The sequence below is a fragment of the Dromaius novaehollandiae genome, chromosome 1 (assembly GCF_036370855.1).
Source record: "Dromaius novaehollandiae isolate bDroNov1 chromosome 1, bDroNov1.hap1, whole genome shotgun sequence".
Classification (NCBI taxonomy): domain Eukaryota; kingdom Metazoa; phylum Chordata; class Aves; order Casuariiformes; family Dromaiidae; genus Dromaius; species Dromaius novaehollandiae.
Window position 1 is genome coordinate 154521515 of NC_088098.1, and position 15104 is coordinate 154536618.

The 15104-nt window shown below is 52.9% G+C and overlaps 2 long non-coding RNA genes across 2 annotated transcripts; both read right to left on the minus strand.

The window, feature by feature from the left end:
* Window positions 1-300: 300 nt before the first annotated feature.
* LOC135329964 (uncharacterized) lies at window positions 301-1964 on the minus strand. Its single transcript, XR_010391673.1, has 4 exons — window positions 1891-1964; window positions 1129-1200; window positions 563-710; window positions 301-368 (listed from the first exon to the last, which is right to left on the minus strand). It is a non-coding gene; the product is annotated as an uncharacterized LOC135329964 (long non-coding RNA).
* Window positions 1965-2474: 510 nt separating this feature from the next.
* Window positions 2475-4645, minus strand: LOC135329969 (uncharacterized). The gene is made up of 5 exons (XR_010391682.1): window positions 4371-4645; window positions 3284-4119; window positions 3153-3191; window positions 2902-2961; window positions 2475-2537 (listed from the first exon to the last, which is right to left on the minus strand). It is a non-coding gene; the product is annotated as an uncharacterized LOC135329969 (long non-coding RNA).
* Window positions 4646-15104: the final 10459 nt, after the last annotated feature.

Below are 15104 nucleotides of genomic sequence, written 5' to 3' on the forward strand. Positions count from 1 at the left end.
TTTTATTATTCTATTCGGAATATGCATCTGAAGTACAATATCCCTGTTGGTAATGAAAGCACACGCACTTGGAATGATCGGCTTGGGGTAAATCCCGGGGAATGCAGATATCTGAGGAAGAGTCATAATCACCATCTGAGGTGTTCTGGCATGTAGGCTGAAATGAACTTTCTGAATTTGTGGCATTAAATAACTGGGAAAGCTCTGTTGCAAAGTTCACCGGAAGGCGACTGGAGCTGTTGTTCAGATTTTCATTTTCTAGGGTGAGCTCATCCTTTTCTCTTTTGCTCCCTGCCTTTGCTCTGCCTTCCTCTGTGCTTGACTCCCCTCTGTTGGAGGCAGCGGCAGGGTTAGCTGGTACCGCTTCTCTGCAACAACGAGAATGGCTTTCAGGAAAGAGCACTCACTGCTAGGAAGGAAGAGTCTGCTTAGGAAAGCTAACAGCAGACGTCTCAACAGAGTCCTCTCAACAGCTCACCAGGCACTCCACAACACTATCCCTACACATGCTTTGTTGCTAAAACACAGAAAATAGAAAGAACGTCGGAAAAGAACAACTCACTGCTTTCTCTTCCTCAGCCAGAAAGTAACTATACACATCAGCAGGACGACAAACAGTACGGAACCCAAGACTGCGGCACTCAGGACCAAACGCTGCTTTTGTCGGCCTTTAGGAGCTGCAGCCTCGGCATCTTTGCCACCACCAAGACCTGGAGGAAAGGAGACAATCCCATACATCCCTGGGTTCTGCAGGACTGATAATCTCAGTGTGTGGTTGGGATTCCCAGGCAATTTTACATCCCGTGTTGTTACTGTCACTAATTCTGGCCTCTTGGCACCGGTGGACAAGAAAGTTCATCGACACTTCTCATGGGCAAGAGCCCACTGGCCGGTGAAAGTCTGAACCAGTGCTACCCCAAACTGTGCTGGCCAGCAGGCAGAGCGGGCTCCTCTGAGTCTGCCTGTGGCCAAGGAGACACCTGAACCTGGCTCTCTCCCTTTGCCCTTTCTCCCACACAGGCACCACCTCCCCTTCCTCTGCCCTCTGCTCTTCCAAACACAACTCGCATGCTCCACGTTTCCAGGACTTATCTCTCACTTAGGCATCCCCGCAAGACTGCTCAGTACCTCGGTGCACTGGAAAAAAGGAGTATTTCCTGCCGTGGGGGGCTTCTCCAGGCTGTGACACGCTTGGAAGCTCTATGAAGAATCAGAGAGAGGGAAAGCCTCAGCACTGCTCGGGCAGACAGCATGCAGAAGGACGGAGAAGCTTCCCTCCTGCCCGACCCCTGAATCAGGGCATCACTTTGGGCCTCCTTTCACAGCAGGGATCCCACTCGGTGCACCTTTTGTGCTTAGGGCCTCGAGGGACTCCCTGCAAGGTCTGAGATGCGGACACGGCAGGAGATTGAGTGGATTAGGAGTCGTGTTTGCTAACATGTGCTCAGTGGGGTTAAAACCGCCTCAGTCCCCACGTGGCAAAGCTCCAAAATCCCTGGGAGCTGCGTGGTGTGGGAAGGGAGGCTACCTCACAGGATCCACAAAGGTTTATATGCACATCTCTGACACACTCATTGCAATAACTTCCACACACCAGAGACAAAAGTCATCTTCAGAAAGCCGCTCTCGCCTTGCTGTAGAACACTTCCGATGCCCTAGTACTTTAAAATTTGCCCACTGGCACGATGTGCAGTAGTGGGCGCCAAGAGAAGATCAAAAACCACTTTGCCACACCAAGCACCCTGGGACACATTGCTGAAGCCCTCCCAAATCCCTCTTGGCTCTTTTGCATCTAGCAGCGTCGGCCAAGGACGTAAGCTACATGGCCCACGAATCAAATAGTGAAAAATCCTGCTCATTCCTGGAAGGGAATCAATCCTGACCACTTACCCCTGGCATGCCCCTGAGGCACAACAATGGCATCCGGATGAGAAGCTGGGAGGCCACTGCCTACAGGAACACCTGTAAGCAAACACAGACAAGTTTTCATTACAGGTTGCCACACTCTTCTGCAGAAGTGAATTGCAGTGACGGGAAGGGGAATGGGGACACGCACGCAGGTTGAGAGTCTCCCAGCTGCAGGAGGGCCAGGGACACTTGCTGCCTGGGACCTGGCGCCTCTCCAAATCCTCCGTCAACGCACTATCCAACACCCCGCAAGCACCCCCAGGACAAACACGCAGCCCCTTGGTGCTTTCTTCTGGGGAGGTCTCTAACGTACACCAAGGAAGCCAGAACTCTACAAACTGGGAACCTTTAGCACCGGAGGACAACAAGGGTTGTTTACATTCCTCATGCACAGAAGCCCACTGGCCAGTGCAAGACTCAACCAGCGCTACCCCTAACTGTTTCTCTGGCCTGCCAGCAGGGCACGGCTGTTGCAGACCTTGGCATCATCCGGAGGGCACAACAAAGCGAGAAAAGAAATGCTTATTTTTTCAGCTGAATATCTGCTGACTGCTCACCTCCACGGTGTCCCGGAGTCACCAGTCCAGGCTCCAGAGCAGAAGAGGGATCTCCATCCGCTACGGCCACAGCTTCAACCAAACACATGGGAACAGTTCCTGTTATATATATATGTTGCCATATACTTCTGCAGATTTGTACGGGTACAAACTGAAGCCTGCACAGAGCTGCTGGGGGAAAGGATGCCCTGGAGTTCACGCAAGCTGTAACTCCACCCCAACAAGCCTGTGGCCTTTGCAGTAGGCACTGCGAGCAGCACAAAGCCTTCCCAAGGAAAAGCACACCGCGGCAGATAGCTGACGGCCTCCCAAGTCCCACTCTACTCTTGGGAGTGTCTGAGCAGCAGCCAAGGACTTACTCAGGTCTCTGCCATATGAAGAACATTTTCAAAGGTAAAAGCTTATTCTGTCAAGTGAATAAAGCTTGACTACTTACCCCAGGGATCCTCCCGAGGCACGAGAACTGGATACTGCCGAAAAGTTCGGTAACCATCGCCTATAGGCAGAGCACAAACCGAACGCATTGGTGACAAGGTTTCCTTCTCCACACAGCAGTTGCACTGAATGGAAGGGGGGCCAGGCAATGACATGGGACATATTTGCAGGTCAAGAGTCTCAAAGGTGACAGGTGTCACCTTTTGCCTGGCACCTGGCAGCTCTCAAAGTAAAGGAATGCTCACAACTTACCCCTGGCACCCCTGCGAGGCTCAGCAACTCTTGGACCACCTGAAGAGGAAGCACCATGTACAGTTGCACACGAACTACATACTACAAAGGACGTTCTTATTCTTGCAGGTAAGGAAAAGGTGACTACGTACGCCTGGGAAGACCCCGAGCCTCAACAACGGGATCCAGGCGAGAACTGGGATAACCTTCAACCACAGCCTCATCTGTAACCAAACACACATGGGTTCACATAGCAGTTCTCAGTACATATTTCCACACTCTTCTTCTGATTCGAATGGTGGTGAACGACAGGGAGCATAAAATTACACCACACTTCCACTCAGGTGCATCTGGCGAGCACTTAGCAGGTGCCTGCAGTGCCACCATAGGGGCATAAATCTCAGCGGGCATGGAGCTGCTGGGGGAAAGGGTGCCCTGGACTTCACACAAGCTGTAGGCTCAACCCCATCATGTCCCCTGGCTTTGCAGCAGGCACTGGAAGCAGCACAGGCTCGGGGGACTCGGCAAGTGCTTTGCGCGCCAAAGCTCCCAGTGCAGATCTCGGAAGCCTTCCCCAGGTCACACATGTGGGTCGAGAGCCTCACAAGTGCAGAGGAGCCGGGGGGGACCTGTTGGCTGGGATCTGGCAGCTCTCCCAATCCTGCATCCAGGCGCTATACCACAGGCCCCAAGCACCCCCAGGACAAACACACAGGCCCTCAGCACCTTCTTGCAGGGAGCTCTCTAACGGACAGCACTCTGCAAAGGGGCAACTCTCAGCACCAGATGACACGAAAGATCGTTTACCCTGCGCGGGCACAAGAGCTCCCCGGCCACCGAAAGGCCAAAGCGGCGGCAGGAAAGGCATGCTTCTGGTCTTGCCAGGGAAGGGAAGGGAAGGTCAGGTCCCCCGAGGACTCACCTCCAGCATCTTCCCAAGCCTTCGGTCCTGCATCCGGCCAAGCACCAGCATCACCAGCAGCCACCGCTGCAACCACCCGCGGGGACAACAGCTCCCGTCACCCAGCGCCAGGCGCTGCTCCAGGCACAGCTCTCGCCCCCAGACCCCGGCGCCCCCCAGCGCACCCCCCTCCCCGCGGCCCCACAAGCCTCGCCGAGCCGCTCCCGGCTCCCGGCTCCCGGCCCCGGCCGCCGCCTCCCGCCGCCCCGGCCGCTCGCCAGCCGGCCCCGCGGCCCCCAGGCTGCCTCCGTCGCCGCCCGCCCGCCCGCCCTCCCTACCTGGGCCCGGCGCTGCCCGCGGAGCAGCCCGGCTGTCCCGGGCACGCAGGGCCGCCAGGAGGCCGAGCAGCAGCAGCAGGCGGCACCCGGGGCCGGACGCCCCCCGCGCTCGCACCATGCTGCCCGCCGCCAGCAGCCGCCCGCCGCCGGCGCCCTCGAGCAACGCGCGCGGAGCGGCGTCTGCGGAACGCGGCGCGGCACAACGCACTGCACCGCCCCGCAGCCCAACGCAGCGCAGCGCAAAACACCGCACTGCCCCGCAGCACAACGCAGCACAACGCAACACCGCGCAGCGCAGCGCAGCGCGCGGCCCCTCTGTGAGCTCAGGGGCGCCCTCCGCGCGCCTCCGCGGGGGCGCAGGGGGCCGCGCACCCCCGCCGCGGCCCGCGCTCCCTCCGCGCGCCGCCGCCGCCCTGTGCGGGCAGCCCGGGCATGCTGGCGGCCGGGGGTGCTGCCGCCGCCCTCGAGGAGCCCCTCGGGGGCAGCCCGGCTCTCTGCCCACACGCTCGCGGCCCTGCGCTCGCCTCGCTGCTCGGCAGCTGCGCGCCAGCGCCTGCCGGATCCGGCCTCGCTCGCTGCTCTCCTTCCCGCCCCCGCTGCCGCCGCTCTGCTCCAGCCCCAGCCCCAGCTGCAGCTCTGCCCTTCTGGAGCTGGCCCAGGGGCAGCTGCTGACAAGTGGGGGGGCTCCAGTGCCAAGCCTGTGCCCCATCTCTCAGCCCCCGTCCAGCTGGGATTCAGAGTCCTCCATTCTTGCTGGCACCACTCCTTCTGTCCCCTTTGCTTTGGGACCAACATTTCAGGCCTCCTTGGGCTTTGCGCAGCACCCGAAGCAAGCAGAGCTCTCCTGGGCCTGGGCCTGGGCCTTGCCCCGAGTGCTCCTCTTACAAGACAACCCTGGAAGCTCAGGAAGAAGGTTCCTGCTCTTTAAAGGAGGCAGATTAGGAGAAGCGCACTCTCTCTTTTCGGAGAAGCAGCATTCTTTAACCCAGGACATCCTGGAACTGCTAAAGCCCTAAAGAAACATTACATCAAAATGTTTTATTTCTAGCTATGTATTGCCAGTTTGGCAAAAGAGTTCATGTATCCCTAACTGACCTGTCCTCCATGTAATACAAAAAATCACGCCCACAGGTCAAAAAGCCCTGCACCACCCGGGTGAAGACCCCTCCCCGGAGCATGCGTAGTGGTAAAATGGTGTGTAAGCAGTATTATAATTGTCTGTAAATTACTACCCAATCAGTGTAAAAGGGAAAGTTGCAAACCTTGCAGTGTGTTTGTATAAATGCTACTTGAAAAGGCAGGGGGGTGTGCTTGATTTGTGGGAAACCACCGAGCCCCCAGGCTTGCGCACCTCTGAAACTGGAGGATGAGAAAAAATGGCCAGAAATGGGAACGCTGAACTATAATACAATTTTGCAACGTACGTTGTTTTGCAGAAGACAGAAGAAATGCGATGAGGTCCCCTAGGTCGATTTGTTTTTCTCTTTGAGAAGCGATCATGGAACAAGAAAAAAATGTAAGCTGTTGGTCTCTGACTGAAATGTGTTAATGATGATGGAAGACAAAGAGTAAGTGCCTCGGTGTTGCTCTGCTGGTAGCATTGGGAAAAGTTGTTTAAAAGTGGGCGATGAGGAAGAGGATGCACAGCTATTGGTCTCTCCGGAAAGAGATCAAGGTAGTGTCGATGGCAGAGATGAGGGAAGTGAGGCATTTAGCCCGACTGCAGGCAGAACTCGGGCTACTCGGGCTCAGCAAAACGCTGTGATTCAGGCCCCGCTGCGTCAAGCAGTGGGACCAGAGGGACCGCCTGTAGATGTGAAGGTGCCTTTTTCAACTCCAGATTTAATGAATTGGAAGGAGTCTGCTGGGTCATACCGAGAAAATCCAGAAAGGATGTATGGATCCTTTAAAATGATAACTCTCGATATGCCTTTTGAAAAGAACGAGGATTTTTTTAAATGTCATCAGGAAAGAAAACAGCTAGTGGAGAAGAAATATGTAATTGGCTGGAAGCAGTCCAAAGGCCCAAAGAAATTGCTGTAATACACTGCCCAGCCCATCCTAAAGACACTACAGAAATCAGTAAAGGAAATGCTTTAGCTGACGCCACTGCGAAGGCTGCAGCCCAACAACCTCTGAGAGGACGTATGGTGGCAGTTCCAATGATGAACCAAAGTGAATGGCCAAATGTAATATACCCCAGAACCATGTATGAAAAGGCCTGCTCCGTGGAAGAGAAGAAACAATAGGAATAGTGGGAAGCAGAGCAAAATGATGATGGAATATGGACAATTGGAGGAAAACCAATTCTACCAAAAAAAAGAAAAGAAAAAAAGTAATTCCTATAGCTAGGTGGTTTCACAAGAAAGCTCATGGGGGAGCAGAGGCGGTAGCTAAGCAAGTACAGAAGGTCCTGGCCAGTGCAGGAATTTACGTGGCTGCAAAAAGAAGAAGCAATAGCTGCCCAGCCTGCCAAAAGTTCTCAAGCAACAAACCAAGCTCAGAGTTAGGGGGACGACCGTGGGCCTGCTTCCCTTTTCAAAGGCTACCAATAGATTACGCAGCTATGCCTTCCACCGATGGGTACAAACACTTGTTAGTGATGGTAGATCAGTTATCAGGCTGGGTAGAAGCTTTCCCAACAAGAAAGGCCGACGCAGGGGGAGGAGTAAAAGCCTTACTGAAAGAAATCATACGCAGGTATGGGGTTCCAGAAGCCATTGATTCAGACAGGGGCGCTCATTCTACGGCAGACATAGTCAATCAGTTATATAAATTCCTAGGAATAGAGAGAAACCTACCTACTCCCTACCACCCACAGTCTTCAGGAGAGGTCAAAAGAATGAAGAGGACATTACAAGAAAAAATCGCAAAGGTATGCACACGCAGTGGCCTAAAATGGCCAGAAGCCCTAAACTTAGCTCTGTGGGACGTATGAAATGCTCCACAACTACCTCTAGGACTACCACCAGCAGAAATTCTCTGTGGGAGACCTTTAGCTACACGAGGGACTTCTATTCCAGCTAAGAGCAGCCTGTTAGACAGAGAGGAACGACTAAGCCAGTGTGTTCTAAGTATGCAAAAAGGGGTTTGAAAAATCTTAAAAAATACGCTCAGTGGTATCAATCCACATCACCTGAAATACAAGTGCCTAGTATACAGCCTGGGGATGAAGTTTTAGTTAAAGTATTTTTAGGAAAATCCCAGTTAGAACCTAAATGGGACAGGCCCTATACTGTCATACTATGTTCTTATTTTGGTGATGAACTGTACTTGTATATATTGGGAAAGGCTGTGTATGTATGAGAATCCTTTGTAGTCTTATATTCATAGAGAACATTGCTGTAAATACAAGTAATCACTCAAATATTTGTGTTGGTAACTTTACCAAAATTATGCGATGCGACTTTAATTATACAGCTCCTGGTACATCTTATCCACTGTTACAATCTAATTGCACATTGAGTTAAGTAAGATTGACTGCCTACCCCCAGCGGGATGAATCTTACATTGGTGGAGAAACTGCTGCAACATGATGACCTGCGTCAACTGCCAGAACGCATCCAAAACAATGGACAGAAAATTCTAGTCACCGCTCATCATGATACGGAAGAGATACAGGACATCTTGGAAAGGGTGAAGCAGGACAGAGCACATCATGGGTGGGAAACTCTTCTGGGATGTCACCAACTGCAACAGGGATTCATACTCACCTGTTGCGCCCAGGAGTAGTTGTGTTAAGTTTAACCATGTTATGCCTATTACTTATGATCATATTGTACATTAGATTATGGAAAGTGACAGCATGCCTTGAAAGCCTTTGAGAACTCTGTCTAAAGTATTAGCAGGGATGCTTAATAGAAACAAAGGGAAGACTGTTAAAAAATATTGAGCTGGAACTGTCTAGAGGTAACCACTTAGCACAACTTATATAAACCTTGCTTAGCATGAGTAGCTAAATTTGCTGAAGCCTTAGGCTGCTCTCAGATAACATGAGGAACTTTTATCTAGCCCAGTAAGGAAGGGCCCCAGGACCAGTTCAAGGTGGAAAGATAAGGAAGCTTACGAGGAAGGTAAGTCCATCAGCAGAAGCTGCCACAGTAAAGATCAGGAAAGCCAGGCTGCCTAGAGACAGCAGTGGGACCCACTGAAGAACAGGAAGTCCCCAGAACCAAATATGATGATTGGTCTGAAGCTTTGCATGAGGGGTGGGGAGCTTAGATTGTGAGGGTATAATTGCCCAGGGATTTCTTAGTTCAGGGTGCCTCTTGGGAGGCAGCCAGCTTGAGCTGTAATTCCTGCACGTCCATCATTAAATTGTATTGAATTTGCTTTGATTTGGCTCCGAACTTCTCAGCGGCAACCTATGGTCGGACCCTGTTATGGTGGCCGGCGAGCGTAGTTTTCATAGCAGTGTGTGCTTTGAAGAGCTGGGACAGTTGCGGTTTAGTCAAGTGATGGCTTGTAGTCTTAGCAAGAAGGTATTGGCCTGGACGTGTCTCTCTGAGAGAGAGGTGAGTGTTGGCGGCCCGGGTGATCAGGGCAACAGCACCTTTGGGAAGGGCAGGAAAGAGAACGGAAGGGCAGGGAGTTTCCTCCATTCTTCATGTCTTCTGGTAGGTTTGGGATTCATGGGCTGTGGTGGAGCAGCAGAGCTGAGTCTGCCCAGCCACCTCCCCCTGCATTTCCCAGCAGAAGCACTGACCCTGTGTCTCAAGCACAAGCTCCTCTGTTCCAAGTCCATGGATTCCATTTCCTCCTGTCCATTCAAGGTGATGTCGAGTGATTTCCGAGCTGCAAAAGCTTGGGTGCAGGGGAGGCAGGGAAGGTCCGCGAGGAAGGAGTCAGTGGCCCAGAAGAATGTGCACAGGCAGGGAGGCAGCTTTCTGCAAACGGCATTTCTGTCTTTACTCATGTTTTGGCTCGTGTGTCCCCCGGCTCCTACAGTGACATCAGAGGAGCATGAAGGGCTCCGTTGTGCAAGCCTGGATGTAACTAGCATGCAGGGGGGTTCTGTCGGTTCCCAGGCTCTGATGTGAATTGTCCTCCTGGACACGAGTTTAATATGCCCGAGGTGCAAGTACGTCTCTTCCTGCAGGACCAAAGTTTCCAATGGCAAGGAGGTGGCTTTGGAACAAAGCCTGGACATGCAGGCACTGGCACAGTATTTGTTTCTTCTCAGAGCTTGTTGCTTCCTTCTTTGCAGAGTCCAAGGCTGCTCTTCAGCTCTGAGGTACTTTGCTGTGGGCTTTGTTAGACCTGAGGAGGCAAAGAACGCCTCTGCCTCTGGAGGGGGCTGGGAAAGAGGCTCTTGTGGAGTCTGCTGTGATTCACAGGGCTGGTCTGTGGGACTTCATGGCATGACTCCATTTCCTTCCTCTTCCTGGGAAATGCCATTTCCTCTCCTGTCATTTCTCTGTCCCCAATGAGTGCTTCACTGACTCCAAGCCAGTGTTTTTGGGTGTTCTGCCTTGCGGACTCCTTTGAGGCGAGGGAGCAGGTAACCAATTTTCCTCGTCCCAGAGTTTTCAAGCAGGAACCATCTCCCATTGTTAGGGACTTGTTTTTTCCTCGAAGGCAGTTTGGTCTGCGTTCCTATTTCCCCATGCCAGGAGGCATTTCTTCTGCTTTGCCGTGGAGCAGCTGTTTGCAGATAACAGCTCTGTTGTTCACCACCTTCTGTTTTGGCTGCATGTTCAACAGCACGGGTGTTTAGGATGCTGGCCAGGCCCTTGTGGCTCTTGCTGGCTGAAGGAGGCCAGCGTGGCTTCTCTGGGTGTGTGCTCCCGAGAAAGGGGAGTGTGTGGGCAAAGACATGTGCTGCCTTGCATGAAAGCACAGAATTGCTTCTGTAGCAGTCTCAGTGCTCGCCTACAGTGGTGCAGTCACTTTGGCAGCTGTCCAGAGAGAGGACTTCCTCTCCCCAGACATCTGCCTACTTCCAGAACATTTACTATCTGCATACCAGAGAGTTAGGCCATTGACGGTTTTCTTGGCACTACCCTTCTGCAACAGACATCCTCTTCTGTAGGTGAGCAGCAGAGACGGAGTCACAAATGCCCCAGTCCTGTCACACTTGCCCTCCAACTTCGCCTCGGGGCTTTCTCAGAACAGCTGCTCAAACTCCGTCTAAAACCATTTCAGTTCAACAGTCCTGTGTTATGTATCCCTACTGCTTGTCCGTGGGAAGTATGGTGCTGGAGTGAGACTCACCTGCTGGGTTACCCTCAGATTGCTCTCTTCCTATGAAGAATGTGCAAACAAGTCCTGCAACTTGCCCTTGTAAAGGCTTTGTAAAGCTCATTAACACACCTTGAATAGTCTCATGTGCTGCACAGGTGCTGAGTGGACTGAGAGCTGCAGTAGCAGAGGCTTCGTGGACTGAGAGCTGCAATAGCAGAGGCTTCGTGTTTGGCTCGCTCTGGCGATGCTTGGCTTGTGTGAACATGGTGGTTTAGCCAGGGGCCTCTGTGGGCCCAGCGAGTCTCTTGCATCATATGATGCTGCCGCTCTTCCTCCTTTGGTCTCTCTGTAGGGCTAAGGGGTGTAAGTGCATCCCAAGAGGAAGAGGCGAGCAGGAGGAGGAAAGCACGTCAAGAACCCATGCTCTGCATGTGCACACAGCTGCCAAAACTTGCTCACTTCTGCCAGGTGCCCCTCAGAATTTTTTTTTTCCTTCTAAATGGCTGATGAGTAGGTGTAACTTCTGGGGCTTCATGTTTTGCTGCTCTGTTCAGTAGTCTGTAGGCACTAGTCCTCAACAGGCAATAAGTTTAGTGACCGTGTCTAGCTAGGTGTGCACACGCACTTGGAATGATCGGCTTGGGGTAAATCCCGGGGAATGCAGATATCTGAGGAAGAGTCATAATCACCATCTGAGGTGTTCTGGCATGTAGGCTGAAATGAACTTTCTGAATTTGTGGCATTAAATAACTGGGAAAGCTCTGTTGCAAAGTTCACCGGAAGGCGACTGGAGCTGTTGTTCAGATTTTCATTTTCTAGGGTGAGCTCATCCTTTTCTCTGTCACTCCCTGGTTTTGCTCTGCCTTCCTCTGTGCTTGACTCCCCTCTGTTGGAGGCAGCGGCAGGGTTAGCTGGTACCGCTTCTCTGCAACAACGAGAATGGCTTTCAGGAAAGAGCACTCACTGCTAGGAAGGAAGAGTCTGCTTAGGAAAGCTAACAGCAGACGTCTCAACAGAGTCCTCTCAACAGCTCACCAGGCACTCCACAACACTATCCCTACACATGCTTTGTTGCTAAAACACAGAAAATAGAAAGAACGTCGGAAAAGAACAACTCACTGCTTTCTCTTCCTCAGCCAGAAAGTAACTATACACATCAGCAGGACGACAAACAGTACGGAACCCAAGACTGCGGCACTCAGGACCAAACGCTGCTTTTGTCGGCCTTTAGGAGCTGCAGCCTCGGCATCTTTGCCACCACCAAGACCTGGAGGAAAGGAGACAATCCCATACATCCCTGGGTTCTGCAGGACTGATAATCTCAGTGTGTGGTTGGGATTCCCAGGCAATTTTACATCCCGTGTTGTTACTGTCACTAATTCTGGCCTCTTGGCACCGGTGGACAAGAAAGTTCATCGACACTTCTCATGGGCAAGAGCCCACTGGCCGGTGAAAGTCTGAACCAGTGCTACCCCAAACTGTGCTGGCCAGCAGGCAGAGCGGGCTCCTCTGAGTCTGCCTGTGGCCAAGGAGACACCTGAACCTGGCTCTCTCCCTTTGCCCTTTCTCCCACACAGGCACCACCTCCCCTTCCTCTGCCCTCTGCTCTTCCAAACACAACTCGCATGCTCCACGTTTCCAGGACTTATCTCTCACTTAGGCATCCCCGCAAGACTGCTCAGTACCTCGGTGCACTGGAAAAAAGGAGTATTTCCTGCCGTGGGGGGCTTCTCCAGGCTGTGACACGCTTGGAAGCTCTATGAAGAATCAGAGAGAGGGAAAGCCTCAGCACTGCTCGGGCAGACAGCATGCAGAAGGACGGAGAAGCTTCCCTCCTGCCCGACCCCTGAATCAGGGCATCACTTTGGGCCTCCTTTCACAGCAGGGATCCCACTCGGTGCACCTTTTGTGCTTAGGGCCTCGAGGGACTCCCTGCAAGGTCTGAGATGCGGACACGGCAGGAGATTGAGTGGATTAGGAGTCGTGCTTGCTAACATGTGCTCAGTGGGGTTAAAACCGCCTCAGTCCCCACGTGGCAAAGCTCCAAAATCCCTGGGAGCTGCGTGGTGTGGGAAGGGAGGCTACCTCACAGGATCCACAAAGGTTTATATGCACATCTCTGACACACTCATTGCAATAACTTCCACACACCAGAGACAAAAGTCATCTTCAGAAAGCCGCTCTCGCCTTGCTGTAGAACACTTCCGATGCCCTAGTACTTTAAAATTTGCCCACTGGCACGATGTGCAGTAGTGGGCGCCAAGAGAAGATCAAAAACCACTTTGCCACACCAAGCACCCTGGGACACATTGCTGAAGCCCTCCCAAATCCCTCTTGGCTCTTTTGCATCTAGCAGCGTCGGCCAAGGACGTAAGCTACATGGCCCACGAATCAAATAGTGAAAAATCCTGCTCATTCCTGGAAGGGAATCAATCCTGACCACTTACCCCTGGCATGCCCCTGAGGCACAACAATGGCATCCGGATGAGAAGCTGGGAGGCCACTGCCTACAGGAACACCTGTAAGCAAACACAGACAAGTTTTCATTACAGGTTGCCACACTCTTCTGCAGAAGTGAATTGCAGTGACGGGAAGGGGAATGGGGACACGCACGCAGGTTGAGAGTCTCCCAGCTGCAGGAGGGCCAGGGACACTTGCTGCCTGGGACCTGGCGCCTCTCCAAATCCTCCGTCAACGCACTATCCAACACCCCGCAAGCACCCCCAGGACAAACACGCAGCCCCTTGGTGCTTTCTTCTGGGGAGGTCTCTAACGTACACCAAGGAAGCCAGAACTCTACAAACTGGGAACCTTTAGCACCGGAGGACAACAAGGGTTGTTTACATTCCTCATGCACAGAAGCCCACTGGCCAGTGCAAGACTCAACCAGCGCTACCCCTAACTGTTTCTCTGGCCTGCCAGCAGGGCACGGCTGTTGCAGACCTTGGCATCATCCGGAGGGCACAACAAAGCGAGAAAAGAAATGCTTATTTTTTCAGCTGAATATCTGCTGACTGCTCACCTCCACGATGTCCCGGAGTCACCAGTCCAGGCTCCAGAGCAGAAGAGGGATCTCCATCCGCTACGGCCACAGCTTCAACCAAACACATGGGAACAGTTCCTGTTATATATATATGTTGCCATATACTTCTGCAGATTTGTACGGGTACAAACTGAAGCCTGCACAGAGCTGCTGGGGGAAAGGATGCCCTGGAGTTCACGCAAGCTGTAACTCCACCCCAACAAGCCTGTGGCCTTTGCAGTAGGCACTGCGAGCAGCACAAAGCCTTCCCAAGGAAAAGCACACCGCGGCAGATAGCTGACGGCCTCCCAAGTCCCACTCTACTCTTGGGAGTGTCTGAGCAGCAGCCAAGGACTTACTCAGGTCTCTGCCATATGAAGAACATTTTCAAAGGTAAAAGCTTATTCTGTCAAGTGAATAAAGCTTGACTACTTACCCCAGGGATCCTCCCGAGGCACGAGAACTGGATACTGCCGAAAAGTTCGGTAACCATCGCCTATAGGCAGAGCACAAACCGAACGCATTGGTGACAAGGTTTCCTTCTCCACACAGCAGTTGCACTGAATGGAAGGGGGGCCAGGCAATGACATGGGACATATTTGCAGGTCAAGAGTCTCAAAGGTGACAGGTGTCACCTTTTGCCTGGCACCTGGCAGCTCTCAAAGTAAAGGAATGCTCACAACTTACCCCTGGCACCCCTGCGAGGCTCAGCAACTCTTGGACCACCTGAAGAGGAAGCACCATGTACAGTTGCACACGAACTACATACTACAAAGGACGTTCTTATTCTTGCAGGTAAGGAAAAGGTGACTACGTACGCCTGGGAAGACCCCGAGCCTCAACAACGGGATCCAGGCGAGAACTGGGATAACCTTCAACCACAGCCTCATCTGTAACCAAACACACATGGGTTCACATAGCAGTTCTCAGTACATATTTCCACACTCTTCTTCTGATTCGAATGGTGGTGAACGACAGGGAGCATAAAATTACACCACACTTCCACTCAGGTGCATCTGGCGAGCACTTAGCAGGTGCCTGCAGTGCCACCATAGGGGCATAAATCTCAGCGGGCATGGAGCTGCTGGGGGAAAGGGTGCCCTGGACTTCACACAAGCTGTAGGCTCAACCCCATCATGTCCCCTGGCTTTGCAGCAGGCACTGGAAGCAGCACAGGCTCGGGGGACTCGGCAAGTGCTTTGCGCGCCAAAGCTCCCAGTGCAGATCTCGGAAGCCTTCCCCAGGTCACACATGTGGGTCGAGAGCCTCACAAGTGCAGAGGAGCCGGGGGGGACCTGTTGGCTGGGATCTGGCAGCTCTCCCAATCCTGCATCCAGGCGCTATACCACAGGCCCCAAGCACCCCCAGGACAAACACACAGGCCCTCAGCACCTTCTTGCAGGGAGCTCTCTAACGGACAGCACTCTGCAAAGGGGCAACTCTCAGCACCAGATGACACGAAAGATCGTTTACCCTGCGCGGGCACAAGAGCTCCCCGGCCACCGAAAGGCCAAAGCGGCGGCAGGAAA